Raw genomic sequence first — 12,699 nt, 5'->3', positions numbered from 1 at the left:
AGATAAATCTCATGGATCCACTGAGACTGATGTACTGTGACTTGTAAAATAACTTACCTCATGCAGACTTCTTTTATTTGCAGTGTGAGGGTAGAAGTTTCAGGAAGAAAGGAGAGTTGCACTATTTGCTAACGCTGATTGAACTAGAAATATGGCTGAGAAACCTCTTCAGTAGTGTTTCAGCATTTCTTGTTGTCATTTTTATTGTTTCAGTTGTGATCAGAAGCAACCTTAGCTTGGATTCATACTCTCCTTTTAACAAGTATTTTTAATAACAGCCCTTTCATAAATATCTTGACCAGATCTCTCTAATGTTCTGTTGTGGAATAGGTTACAGAAAGGGCTTTGATCATAGCAACCTCTTCCCCTCCTCCCCACTCCAAAAATGTCTGGTAAGCCTGGCCTCAAGACTAAGTTGTTGTCCAATTCTAGGCAGCCATACACCTCTTCGTAAACAGAGCACCCTAATCAGGTTTGCTCCCTTAAAAGCAATCTAAGTAGGACTGTCACCTTTTATTTTTGCTATGTTAGAACAGATAGATTCTTCTTGGCAACATTTCAAAAAAAAAAACATTATTTGTCAGATACTTGCACATAAGGTCCTTACTGATGTTCTATTGAAGAGAAATAACCTTTCAAATGGACATCTATTAGCTTTCAGAGACATTATTTATCTGATAACAGTATTGATGATTTGCTAATTGACTGCTAGCATAATGGATTAAAGAGAAACCCATTGGAGCATGATAAGAACAAGGGACACATAGCTTCATAATAATAAAACAACACCATTCTTGGACCTTTTCAGACTTACCCAAAATTGTCTATTTCAGAATAGCAAGCCATTCAAAACTTGTTAGCAAGATTCACTGGGCCACAAGACTTCTCATAAGTTTTCATGAGGAACATTTTGTCCTCCTATAAAAAGATGAGCCAAAAACTTATTAGCCTTCTGTTTTGCCTTTTTCCCCTATACGACAATGAAATGTGAATGGTAATTTTCAAAATTTGTTTAATACTTCTGTGTCAGTTTTCAAAAAACAGGCTGTTGATTTGGAAAAACTAATTCTATTCTCTTAAAAAACAGGGAACTACAAAGTATTCTTTTCACAACAGATTTTGCAAAGTTACTTTTTTTTTTTTTTTTTTTTTTTTTTTTGGAAAGGCAGCCCCACAAGTCTGCCAGGTATTAATGTGACTCTATCAGGGTCTTCAGGGCACCTGTGGCCTTCATGGCCCTTGCTAGCGTCACCTGAACCCCACACACTCACCCACTGCCTGTGGGGCCCCATGGCAGCTCAGCCCTGGAGCTTCAGTCCTTGCTGAAGCTGCGGTGCCAGCACAACTGTGCCCAGCCCTATTCCAATCTACTGACTGGGCTTCCCAAAAAAAAACCAGACCTACATGGTAGGCTTATTTCCAGTCTCACTTCTGATCCTGTTGGCCAGATAATCTTTGTACCTCCATTCTAAGTAGCCCCAGCTCCAGCCTGCTGTTCCCGACTAGACTCTCCTTGGACAGACCCCACACCAGCTCCCCTTGTTTGGGACCATCAGTGTCACTAAACTTGGGACTAGCCTACTATTGACACCAAATTCTCCAGAGCACAGTCCTGCATTACAAGGCTCTTGTACGGCCCATGCCAAAGTCACCCTCAGTCTCAGCCCACCTTCCCTGCATGTCACAGAGCAGCCTTCGAGGGCTGCTCTGTGACATCAAGTTGAGACAAAAGTACAGGAATTTGTATTCTGACCTGAACAAGATCATATTAAACATCCAGAGAGAAACACCTTTCCCCTTGATTTACTCCCATGCTGCAGACAGCCCACTTGCCTAGCCACAGCTAGTCAGTGCTGTAGCAAGACTTGCTTCAGAGCAATTAAATGCTGCTTTTGAAGGCCTAAAGTCATGAAACACTGCATGCAGAGAAGCAGGAAGGACACGGGCTTTGGAAGTTCAGACCAGAATTTCACCCACTGGCTGATATCACTACTTAAGAATAAATGAACTGGACAACTTGAGAGACACAGGAAGCCTACTTGAAAGTACTTGGGACTAAGGAAACACCAAGGTATAAGAGTAGAGGCAAAAAGAGCTGGTTTCTCAAAATATCATATGTTTCTCAAAATATCATATTTATATGCATTAATGGAGAGGGTGAACAGCAATATTTCCATTTCAGCATCAGCACACACTTGAGGTGCTGTGAAAAACCACCAGAGGTGTGAAACAGCTGTCAGTCATGTTGTGAAAGACCAGGATTAAATGTCCATCTCCACCAACAGCATTAGACTGAGGATAGCAATCATCAATCAGTCATGCAAAGTCCACAGACAGTTTATTCCAGGAAACAGTCCTTAAAGAAGCCAGGATTGCTTGGCAATGCATACAAACAAAACGACATGGACGATCTACCTCCAAAGGAATATTAATAATCTACAGACTACACATACACAAACAGACTGTTCTAAGCCACACTGGGTGAGGGGCAGGATCACATCTTCCTGTTACACCTTCTCCAAATGAAGAACTGAGGGTCTCACTAAAAAAAGGTATTTATCTACAGTCTTCTCAAGTCCCTGCCTGCCAGATTGCTCTTCAGGGCTCCTCAGCGTGGCACAATTTAGAGCAGCTTTGCAGAGCTGGTCTGACCCCACAGCAGGAAGGAATTGGGAAGCTGTGCCAAGTGCCAGCAACAAGATGTCACCATGTCACCACACTGCATCAGGTGCAGACGCTCTCCATTTCTGTAGGACAGGGCATTATAGTTTGTTTGTTTGTTTGTTTTTTCCCCCCAGGGGTGAGGTAAGAAAGAAGAAGGTTATTTTTTTTTCTTCCCCAGAATGTAATCCTGGACAGTACCTCTGAGCTTATTATGCTAGATAGGAACCTAACATTAATTCTTCTGGAAATAACCTTCCTCCACCCCTAGGAACTGAACTAAGAACCCACATTGCCTTTCTAAGTTAAATCCAGGCCCTATTGACTCTTGGGAGGCCAAGATTTAAACCTCTTTGTTTTCTTAAAGCAAAACATACACTCACAGAAATCACCCATCTGATTCATTTCCTCTGGCATTGTATTGTTAAGTTGAGAAAACTGAAAACAGCTTGTTTAAACATCTTCCTCCCCCTCTCCTTTAGGGCCACTTTTCCCCTAGCTGGAAGAAAACCTGACTCTTAATAAGCCATTGCTGTTGCTAATAGCCTAGAGGGAGAAAAGCCCCCTTATGGACCCTGAAAATACTGTACATTAACTCTTGTAAATAGACAAATGAAAGAACAAACACATGTTATATATTACAGACCAAAATTTTGATGGTAGGCTGCTGCAGCCTACGTTTGAATTCATTTCACCCCTGCTTCAATGGCTTCTCAAGACTTCTGAACTTTAGATAGAAAACCTGGGTCCATATCACTCAGTTTCTGAAGGTCTTCTAGTTGGAGGAAGAGAGCAGACCACACAAGCCCTGCTCTCATCTGCTGCCAATACTACTATTTCATGAGATGAGAGGTGAATTGAGACTGTATTATGGGACAGGCTGGAGAAAAAAAAAAAAAAAAAAAAAAAAAACTCACTTAGGTTCCATAGCTATGCATCTGCTGAAAGAAGCCAGTTAACTGATTGCTAAGCATAGTTTTAAGGGAGTAACCTATAACAGGCCTGTGCTGCTTGTCAGACTCAATTATATACTGCTGTGGCCAAAAGGGCAGAAAGCAGAAGGAAAAAGAAATCCAGCAGCAAGTATATTAAAGCCTATGCTTTTTTTTTTTTAAAAAAAAAAATAACTGAAGAAAAATCTCAGCCGCAAACTACTACCTCCCAAGGACTAAATAATTACGTAAAAGAAACAAATCTGTTCAAACCATATATTTCAGCTAATCACCTATAGGAGTCAACAGTAGGTTTTAAAAACAACAGATGAAGACCTGCCTTAAAAATGCTTCTGACATTGTGGCCAGCTTCCCAACAACCCTGTCCTGCACAGTATCCCTTACTTTTCAGAGTAAGGAATGGCTTGTCACCACACATGCCAGGTGGTTATTAGCTTTAATAATGTTTTGAAAATAGAAAGGTATTTCATATCACACCATCTTGGAGATGAACTGCAAGTTACAGGGCAAGCCCATGGTGGTCTTTCCACAATACATTGTGATAAAAGAGTGGGGAGGGGGGGAAGGGAGTAGGGGGAAAGATACCACAAAAAAAAAAAAAAAAAAAAAAAAAAAAGAGATTGGGACTGAACTGAAAAATGAAAAACATTGCAAGTTCCTAGATTACCTTCAATTCACATAAAATATTATTTTATGCTACAATACCAAATATTAATGCTCCAAAAGTAATTTTTTTAGAACAACCTATTTGCTTTACATGGAAAAACTCTACACAGCACTTATTGTTGCTGAACACTTGAAATTCTACTCCACTGAAAAGCAATTACTATTACACACAAACATACAAACTGAATTTTATTGAGTAGATGGCTCAAGTGAATTATTGCTCTAACTCTCTCAAAGCTTTAGTTGGGCTAAACTGTAGGTAATAGTTTATGCTTCAGGTGGAATCCCTCTTCTGGAGTAAGAAGTACTAGCAGAGACTCAGAGAGCCTGAGTGCTCTGTGCAGTGTCAGAAGCTAATCCCATCTCTGCGAGGAAGGAACAATGAAGAAACAGCAGTCAGCATTAGAAAGTGGGCATGCTCAGACTTCCTAGCTGATGAGATTCAGAGCTCTTTAACACATGTGTTGGGTAGTTACATCAGACACATTCTAGTTTGAGCAGTCTGCTTAATGCATCAGTGTGGAAGAAAAGAGGTGGTGGAGAAAGTAGATTCCTCAGAGTGATCTCAGTGCTGCAGTCAAAGAGGTTCTGATTTAGGTGCTTACTTACTCCCAGCACTCAGATCTAGAGCCTCAGCTACTGCCATTACAGAAAAAACGGCCAACAAGGAAGAAAAAAAATCCAGCTTCTCATCTGATCATCTCCATTACATATGAAGCCTGACATGCTTTGGTCTGGGTCCATTCCTCCTCAGTACAAGGACAGTCCCAAACAGCAGTACAGGACTTCAGCAAGATCAGCAGAAACCTTTCCCTTCATGCCACAGGAAACACTTCTTGCCTTCAGCAGTTCTCTGCCACTCAGCTCCTCTTCCCACACATTAATCAACTCACTTCATGCTTGAAAATGAAGACAGGAAAAAGAAATTTAGTAATAGCAACTTCAGTTCACTGGGGAAACAACAGAGGCATGGGTACACAGGGGGGAAGTGTTTACATATACCTAGAAACAACCAAGAAAACCAACTAATAAGACAAAATAAGCAAATTGCACCCTGCCTTAGTAACCCCCTACAAAACATATCCCTCAGCATACTGGCCAGGACTTTGTGTCAACCTGGTGCAGATGCCAAAACTTTCCACTGGCAGCCACCCAGGGTTTTTGCTCCTCCCCAGGGCTGCCCCTAGGCAAAGGGAAAACTGGACTTTGCCTTAGACAGCAGAATACTGTGGATGGTTAGAAAAGCCATGCCCTGCTATTGGCTTTGCTTAGAGTCCACTGGACTTGCTGCTAACAAGTACTATGGAAGCAGCAGAAATTGAAACCTCCTGCATGACGACTGAAACAGAGGTGAGCAGGAGGCTAGGTGGGCAGTACAGGAGGACAGCCAGGCTGTCCCTCTGCCCCAGCTGCTGGTGGAGGTGACAGCAAGCTTTCCACATACTTCCCTCATGCCTGTGAGCCCATGCCATCCACATGATGCCCTAAACATCACAGAAGTGGCAGCAAAGTTGTAGCTTGTCCATGAATACATCCCTCAAGTGATTTTGTTTCTTTCACTGAGAAAGTTTTGTTTCTCCCTCAGGCAGTGCACTGCCTTGAATACATCCTCTTGGAAAGGCCAAAGCACCTGAACTGGGCCTAAGTAATAAACCTAGTCCATTGATAACTAAACCTCTCCACACAGAGGCTCCAGGGAAACAAGCTTCACTTCTGCTTGTGTTGTACTGTAGAAACTATAACCAGGAGAGAGAGGAAGAAGAAATGAGCACAGACAGAACACCATATGGTAACAGGCCTATACTAGTGATGCAGGAAGCTCTCTTCCTGTGCCATAGTCAGCATTCATGTACACATGGATGTGGGTAAGAACTGACTATCACACAAGAGAGGGGACAAACCAAAAGACACTAAACCACACTTTTCTACATCCCACTTCCCTCTGGAAGCAGACAGACATGGAGATTTGCTAGGAACAAGTCACATTTGATCTGTTGACTCACAACATGGATCATTAGTTAAGAATCAACTACTTTTAGATATCTACATTTCTTCGCACACAGACTGAAGTCACAGCCTAGTTGCTATGTTTATTCCTGATTATAGCTGGAGTCAAATCAGTTATTGAGGAGCACTGCCATAGAGGATATGGAAGAAGGAACACATACTGCATTCATACGAGCACTGATTTCTCCATGAAGTATGTAGGGTTATTCAAAGTTACATACAAACCACAGCACTGTCCAAAGGAAGACTCCAGCAGTCTTCTGTTGGCTTCTTCCTTCTATGAACCTTTAGTACCACTCGTATTTCCTCAAGGTATTAAAACAGACAAGTACTACTCATTGCCTTCACTGGCAGACCTTATGATGTTTAGACAACAAGCACCTAAGGCAGGGAGTATCTTACTTTCAGACAGGGAACATATTAAGTAGAGGACACAAGCATTCACAACTTATCTGCCTGGCACAGACTAGCAGCCAGACACATAGGTACAAGGGTACAGCACAGCCATAGAGAAATAGCCGTTCTGGAGATGTCAGCAGTGTTTAAAAAACAGCATACAAAGGCAAGGACCCAGGCCTATGTGGCTTTCCAAGAGCTTGATTTCTTGCAGAAGCCACTACTTGTCTATTCATGAGGCCTCATATATTCAGCTTTTCCCCACCCAGCTAAGCAGTAAGGCTTTTCTTGCTTGCCTGAGAGTAGAGAGATGGAGTCACATACTCAAGTCTCCAAAGTCAGAAACCTAAACATAAAACAACTCTTCTTCCTTTTTTTTGGGTTTTCATTGCCAGTGTCATGGGTGTCATTATGGATCAGCAAGGTAACTACCTAAGCACACCAAGAGCTTTGTCTTTTGACTTTGACTCCCAAGTACCTCTGTAATACAAATGCTAATTAATGCTTTGCTTGTTCTTTTTTAAGTTCACAGTACAGGAAAAAATTCTATTGTCAAACTGTTATTTTAGTAGTTTCAGCAGAAAACAAATGTAAGTCAAACAGGAAAATTAATCCTGTTCTTTCAGGAAGAAACCTGGAAAGCCCGAAGGTGACAATACCAATCACAGTTAATCTAATTTAAAGAAAGCTATTTTTAAACACAGTATCTGCAGCTTGAGTTACTGACATTTCAAGGACCTTTTCCATTTCCCTTTGACCTCAGGTTTTCTTCTCCGGGTATATTATATTTAAAAACAAAAAACAATCCTAAGTGATCTCAACTTTTTTCCATCCTCTTCCATTGTGTGTCCCACACTAGCTTTTTCACTTTAGCTGTAGTAAATTAACAAACCACAACCAAAATCATCATCTCAGCAGGGAAAAAGATCTGCTCATTTACATGAGTGATAGAGGCAGCTCCAGAACTAGCAAGAACTTAAACACCCCTCAGTCTTGGTGGGGTGGGAAGCTATCATTCCAGATGGAAATATTCCCAAGATGCCCAATAAGAAATAATATTTAAAACAGATTTTAATAATCTAAGTACTGACAAATCCTTTAATGAAACAGCTCTAGTACTCAGTAGTACTCAGCAGGGTAGTCTGAAGTTAAATAATAATCTAGTCCTAAAGGTTACAGCATAAGGTCATTAGTAATCGCTACATCCTTCAACTTCTTCACAGTTTTAAAACACTTCACAAACATTAATGAATTAAGCATCACATCACCTTCCAAATGAAATGAAAGAAATCACCATGATAATATACTGAATCTTCCTGCCTGCCTTTCAGGCTGCTCAAACAATTTGTTTTCTCATCATCCTCCCCAGATACAATACCCCACTCCACCCTTATCAACCACTCCCATTGAACCCACTGTAGAGGTATTCAGACATTTCAGATCAATTAGTTTAAAAAAAAGGGATTTCTTTCACATTCTAAGCACCCTGCCATTGCAGAGTCCAGCATTATTTTCCTCACCATCAGCAGGTGTGCTCCAGGGAAGTAACACTTCATGCTGACCATAAATGGGGATCAATATCAGATGTTATTAGAATAGGAGCCATGCTCCAAAAAGCATCTTTTCCATTACTCCTACTCACTGTGCTTTGGTTCATAACAGAGAGGCTGACAGCCCACAGAGCAGACTTCTTTCAAATAAAGCTAAACATAGTGAACCATTTGCTAATGGACACAGCCTGCTGAATTAGGTTAGAAGTAACACCAAAATATATGTACGCTGTAGGCAGCAGGAGCTAAGCAATAGTTAGTCTGTTCTATAGGCCGGTTCCTATGGAGCTGCACTATTTTTTAATACAGACTTAATCAAAAATGATGGATGTACTCCGGAGAAGATGTGGTAATGTTATTTAAATTAGCATATTACCAGAGTAGAAAAGCCAAAGCATCATAATGAAGGTTTCAGTTTCTTCCTTTTACATAGCACTTTATAAGGAAGGGCACATATCTAGAGTAACACCTCACCTAACCTGAGTTTTTTTCCCCTCCTTCCTGTGAAAGGAGCACCTGCACCACAAGTGAACTTGAATCCTACATACAATGCTAAGAAATCTTGAGCACTCTCTACTCGGAAGAGATACTATTCCTCCTGTAGAAAACGTATGTCAAGTAACACACAAACAAAAATACGAAATGAAGTGACTCTGAGCTGGTACATGACTACACAATGCCCAGCGATGCCTAGCTAGACAATGCCCAGCATCTATTCTCCAGACAGACACACTTCTGTGGGTGACTACAGGAAGTACCAAGTAAGAACAACTTCACAGTCAGACAGAAATCTTCCTGGGCCTTATACCACAAGAGTCACTTAAAGCATATAACTTACTTAATATTCACCAAGAAGACCTCAAAAGGGGTAAACTAGTATCACAGCACACACAGTTCCTAGCAGACTACAAGACCTCAACTTTCTTGCCCTTCTAAATAGATAATGCCTCCTAACTACGGAGGAGGGGAAAACTTATCTACCAAAGGTGTCAAGAGCAGTGATTATTAAGGCAATGATCCACAAGGGCTTAAGTAGGGCCAATTAGCACCAAAGGTAGGTTACAGCGTTCTAGTAATCCAGTTGATAAAAATGATGAAAAAGCTTAGAGCTTGAGCAAGATTCTGCCCCGTTGTGAGGTTTTTGGATTTCAGCATCACAACCAAGAGCAGGGCTGCTTAAAGCTCTCGAGCATCAGTGCCACACGTCAACTGTATTATAGGCCAATCTGTGCTAATCTGCTTTTGAAGGAAAGGCAGCTCTGTGGGAATAACAGCATAGTTATGAAACACTGAAGATGCACATTCTATCAAGACCAAGGTTATTTTTCTTACCTTTAAGCAATTTTGGCTTTAAACTTCCAGCTGGTGTTGGAGTTGCAGTATCTAGTCCTGTAATTTCAGCTGTTGGGAAAACTTTCTTCTTTTTCTTGTGCCTAATGTTTTGGGGGATAAGGAAAAATAAACTGTTTTGTTTGTTTGATTTTGTTTTTACAATTAATCAAACCCCTTTAGTACTGTTTTGAAACACAAGTCACTAGCATTGGGAGGTGACGGTAGAGAAGGAATTGAAATTTTGTCTGGCCAGTGTTGCTTGGTCTTTCAGATACCCCAGTTCAGGTGTGTTGATTAGTAGCCAGTCATGGCAAGGAAGCCTTGCCATGACTGGCTACTAATAATCTAATAACTGGTAATCTTCCTGCACCTCTGCCCCTCCTAGTGCCTTTTACAGTACATGACACTGAGCCTTGTCTCAGCAAGGCTTCCAGGAGAGGCTTCTGTGAGCCTTTAGGGGGTCGGCATATCCAGTGAAAGTCTGCTAGCCTGGAAGTTGGTTTTGATGATTTATAGAATAGATGGGACAGAAAAAGAAGCAATTTTTGGTGTTCTTTTTAAAATGTGTTGACTTCATTAGTATTGTTGGAAGCTTTTTGACCATGCAAAGAGACGAAGAAAAACCAAGCGGGTGCACACAGACTTACTTAAATCCTCCCTTCTTTGTTTTGTAATAAGCCTGTTGGAAATGCTCACTTGGCTAAGAGGAAAATAGTTATTTAAGTTTAGACACTCTTAGTCACCACTTCTGTCTGAATAGATCATGAGCCATTGTTTTCCTCCTCTCTGGTACTTGTTCTTGGGGCAAGTTTTCCTAAAGTGACTGAATGGAGGCAGGCTTTTGATTTTCTGGCTCAACTTCTGGCAAGGAAATGACTTGCTGCAGGATAGCAACCCCAGGTAGATACCAGCGTAAACTTTATGTAGATGAGAAATATAGTTACACTCAACACTAATTCAGCAAGAGCTTACACCATCTTACTAGGTTCAAGATTTTTTTTTCTGGGAGCAGAATATAGACAGTCAGAGGGTAAACAAGTCATACATTGTCACTGAAGAAGATTAAAAGCTGCTGTTTGTCTATTTTTAATTTTAATGAGTGGAAACATTAAAAAAAAAAAAAAAAAAAAGCTATGTAAAGCTATGTTAAACATTAGCCTGGGGATCACAGAACTTGGCATAAGATCTTTCCCAGTTTCACTGGCATGTTTAAATACACACTGCAAAAATACAACTGTGTCATTAATGTAGCCCCATTGCTATATATAATACCTAAGCAAAGGAGTGATTAAGATGCTCAAGGCACTGCAGAGGCAATTAAATTTCATTAGGTAGAACTTGTTTACATCTTTACTATGCTTCTTTTTGAAGGAAAATAAGTGTTTTCAAAAAAGTAAATATTTTTCTCAGAAAGTATCTGGTTTCCTCAAACATGTTTGGAAAAAAATTCTCTGCTTGGTAATAATTATTTTTACACTGAGATATGTTATCTGATAACTTATTTCTAGCCTTGTTCTTGAATTGGTGTTTGAATTGACCTTGGACAGGGCTTGTTAACTTTGCTTTTTCCTGAGGTTCACTGAACTGTGGATGGGACCTATTGCTATCACTACCCCTGCTCTGCTCACCAAGCTCAAATCCTGTGGGTCTGTGGGACCCTGCCAAAGCCTTCCTGGGTTGCTCCCTGATGTTGTTTGGCTTACTACCTTGCTCTCTTCTGGGACAAGGAGTTTTCATGCTATTGCTTGTTTATTTTATGACAAAGATGTTCCACGGTTCTGCAGGAGGTTTTCCACTGGCAATGTTAAGGAGTAGTACTTAGCAGAAGGGATGGTCATCTCTAGACATTAGAGCAAAGAATTCATAGCTCTTGATTTCTGTTATTTACAACACTGTATTTGTATCAAGCTACTTTTTTTTTTTTCATTTTCCTGGTACCTTGTTCTCACTGTCTTTTGGTAGAACACTGCTGATCACTAGTTGACTGGTCACTTATGTTAAATAGATTTTACATTCTTTCAAGGTTTTTAGATGAAATTAAGCATTGCCATTCTGAAATTAATTATTTAAACCTGCCACAGTGCCCTCACGCAGTCAAACTGCTGTTATTATACACAAACACCAGGATGTATTCACTTCTGCTGTCTACAGAGAGTGGAAGATGTATAGAAATGCCTGGGGTCATGCTGACACTCTAGATAGTTCAACACCCTGCTCAACATTCTTGAAGTCCCAGGACATTCAGCATTGCAGTGATACCTAGAGGCAACACTTAATAGTTTGCTGGCAAGGAGGCTTATGAGCTTTTGCTCTTTTTTTCTTTCTCTTTTTTTTTTTTTTTTTTGTAAGTATGGAAGAAGCCAAGCTGAGAGAATTTTATGTTTACCTAGAGGCATACAATAGCAACAAGGCAACTTCAACCCAATACTGCTGCTTCCCCAGATCAGTTAGTTGATGGCCGGAGTCTTGGATGGGTAGCATTCTCTACCACACTAGTGCCGTTGACTGAACAGGAGCTAAGCAGTCTTAAAGTTGAATCCTAAATTCCTAAATCCTAAACTCAGGCTAAGTTCCTAAGTTCCCCTTGGCTCCTGAGCAAAACTTACTGTATCAAGACCTGAAGGATGCAGACCTGAAGTATATAGTTCACTGCTACTGCCAATTAATTGAGAATATCATTCACATCACTGACTGGAAACCACTTCCATTGTATCATTATTAACCTTTACAGTTTTTGCCAATGTCTAGAAGGCTTAAATGAGTTTGGAGAAACAATTTGCTAGGCACACTGTCAGTAAAGAGACAGCATCTGTCTCCAGGAGTCAAAGAGCAGGAGCGGGGCATTTTGCTCTGGGCCCTATCCATCAAAATGATTTATCTTACCCCTAAGGCAAATGAAAAATCTGACTGGCTTTTCCTCCCTCTGCTAAACGTGGTAACTACTAAGGTCATGAAGTCCAGCCTACTACAATCACAGAACATACCAGTTCTACAACTGTTGTACAGTTGTACAACCAGTTAAGCCAGTTGTACAACAAATGCAATATGCAAAAATGCTTCTCAGCATTCCAGCATGAAAAAAACAAAACGTCACAAATAGAAGGAGTAAGGTGTAGTAAATTGCTACATTTCTA

At 40.7% G+C, this 12,699-nt stretch overlaps 1 protein-coding gene across 1 annotated transcript in view; it reads right to left on the bottom strand.

The window, feature by feature from the left end:
* The window catches only part of LMNTD1 (lamin tail domain containing 1), a 184,123-nt gene that overhangs the window by 150,505 nt on the left and 20,919 nt on the right, over positions 1 to 12,699 (bottom strand). Inside the window, exon 2 of the mRNA XM_035321516.1 lies at positions 9,566 to 9,666. The gene's annotated coding sequence lies outside the window, so the exon portion shown is untranslated. The remainder of the gene's footprint in view (positions 1 to 9,565; positions 9,667 to 12,699) is intronic.

The sequence above is a fragment of the Oxyura jamaicensis genome, chromosome 1 (genome assembly GCF_011077185.1).
Source record: "Oxyura jamaicensis isolate SHBP4307 breed ruddy duck chromosome 1, BPBGC_Ojam_1.0, whole genome shotgun sequence".
In the NCBI taxonomy this organism is placed as follows: Eukaryota; Metazoa; Chordata; class Aves; order Anseriformes; family Anatidae; genus Oxyura; species Oxyura jamaicensis.
Note: the sequence above shows the minus strand (reverse complement) of the source record. Positions and strands in the feature narration are given on the sequence as shown.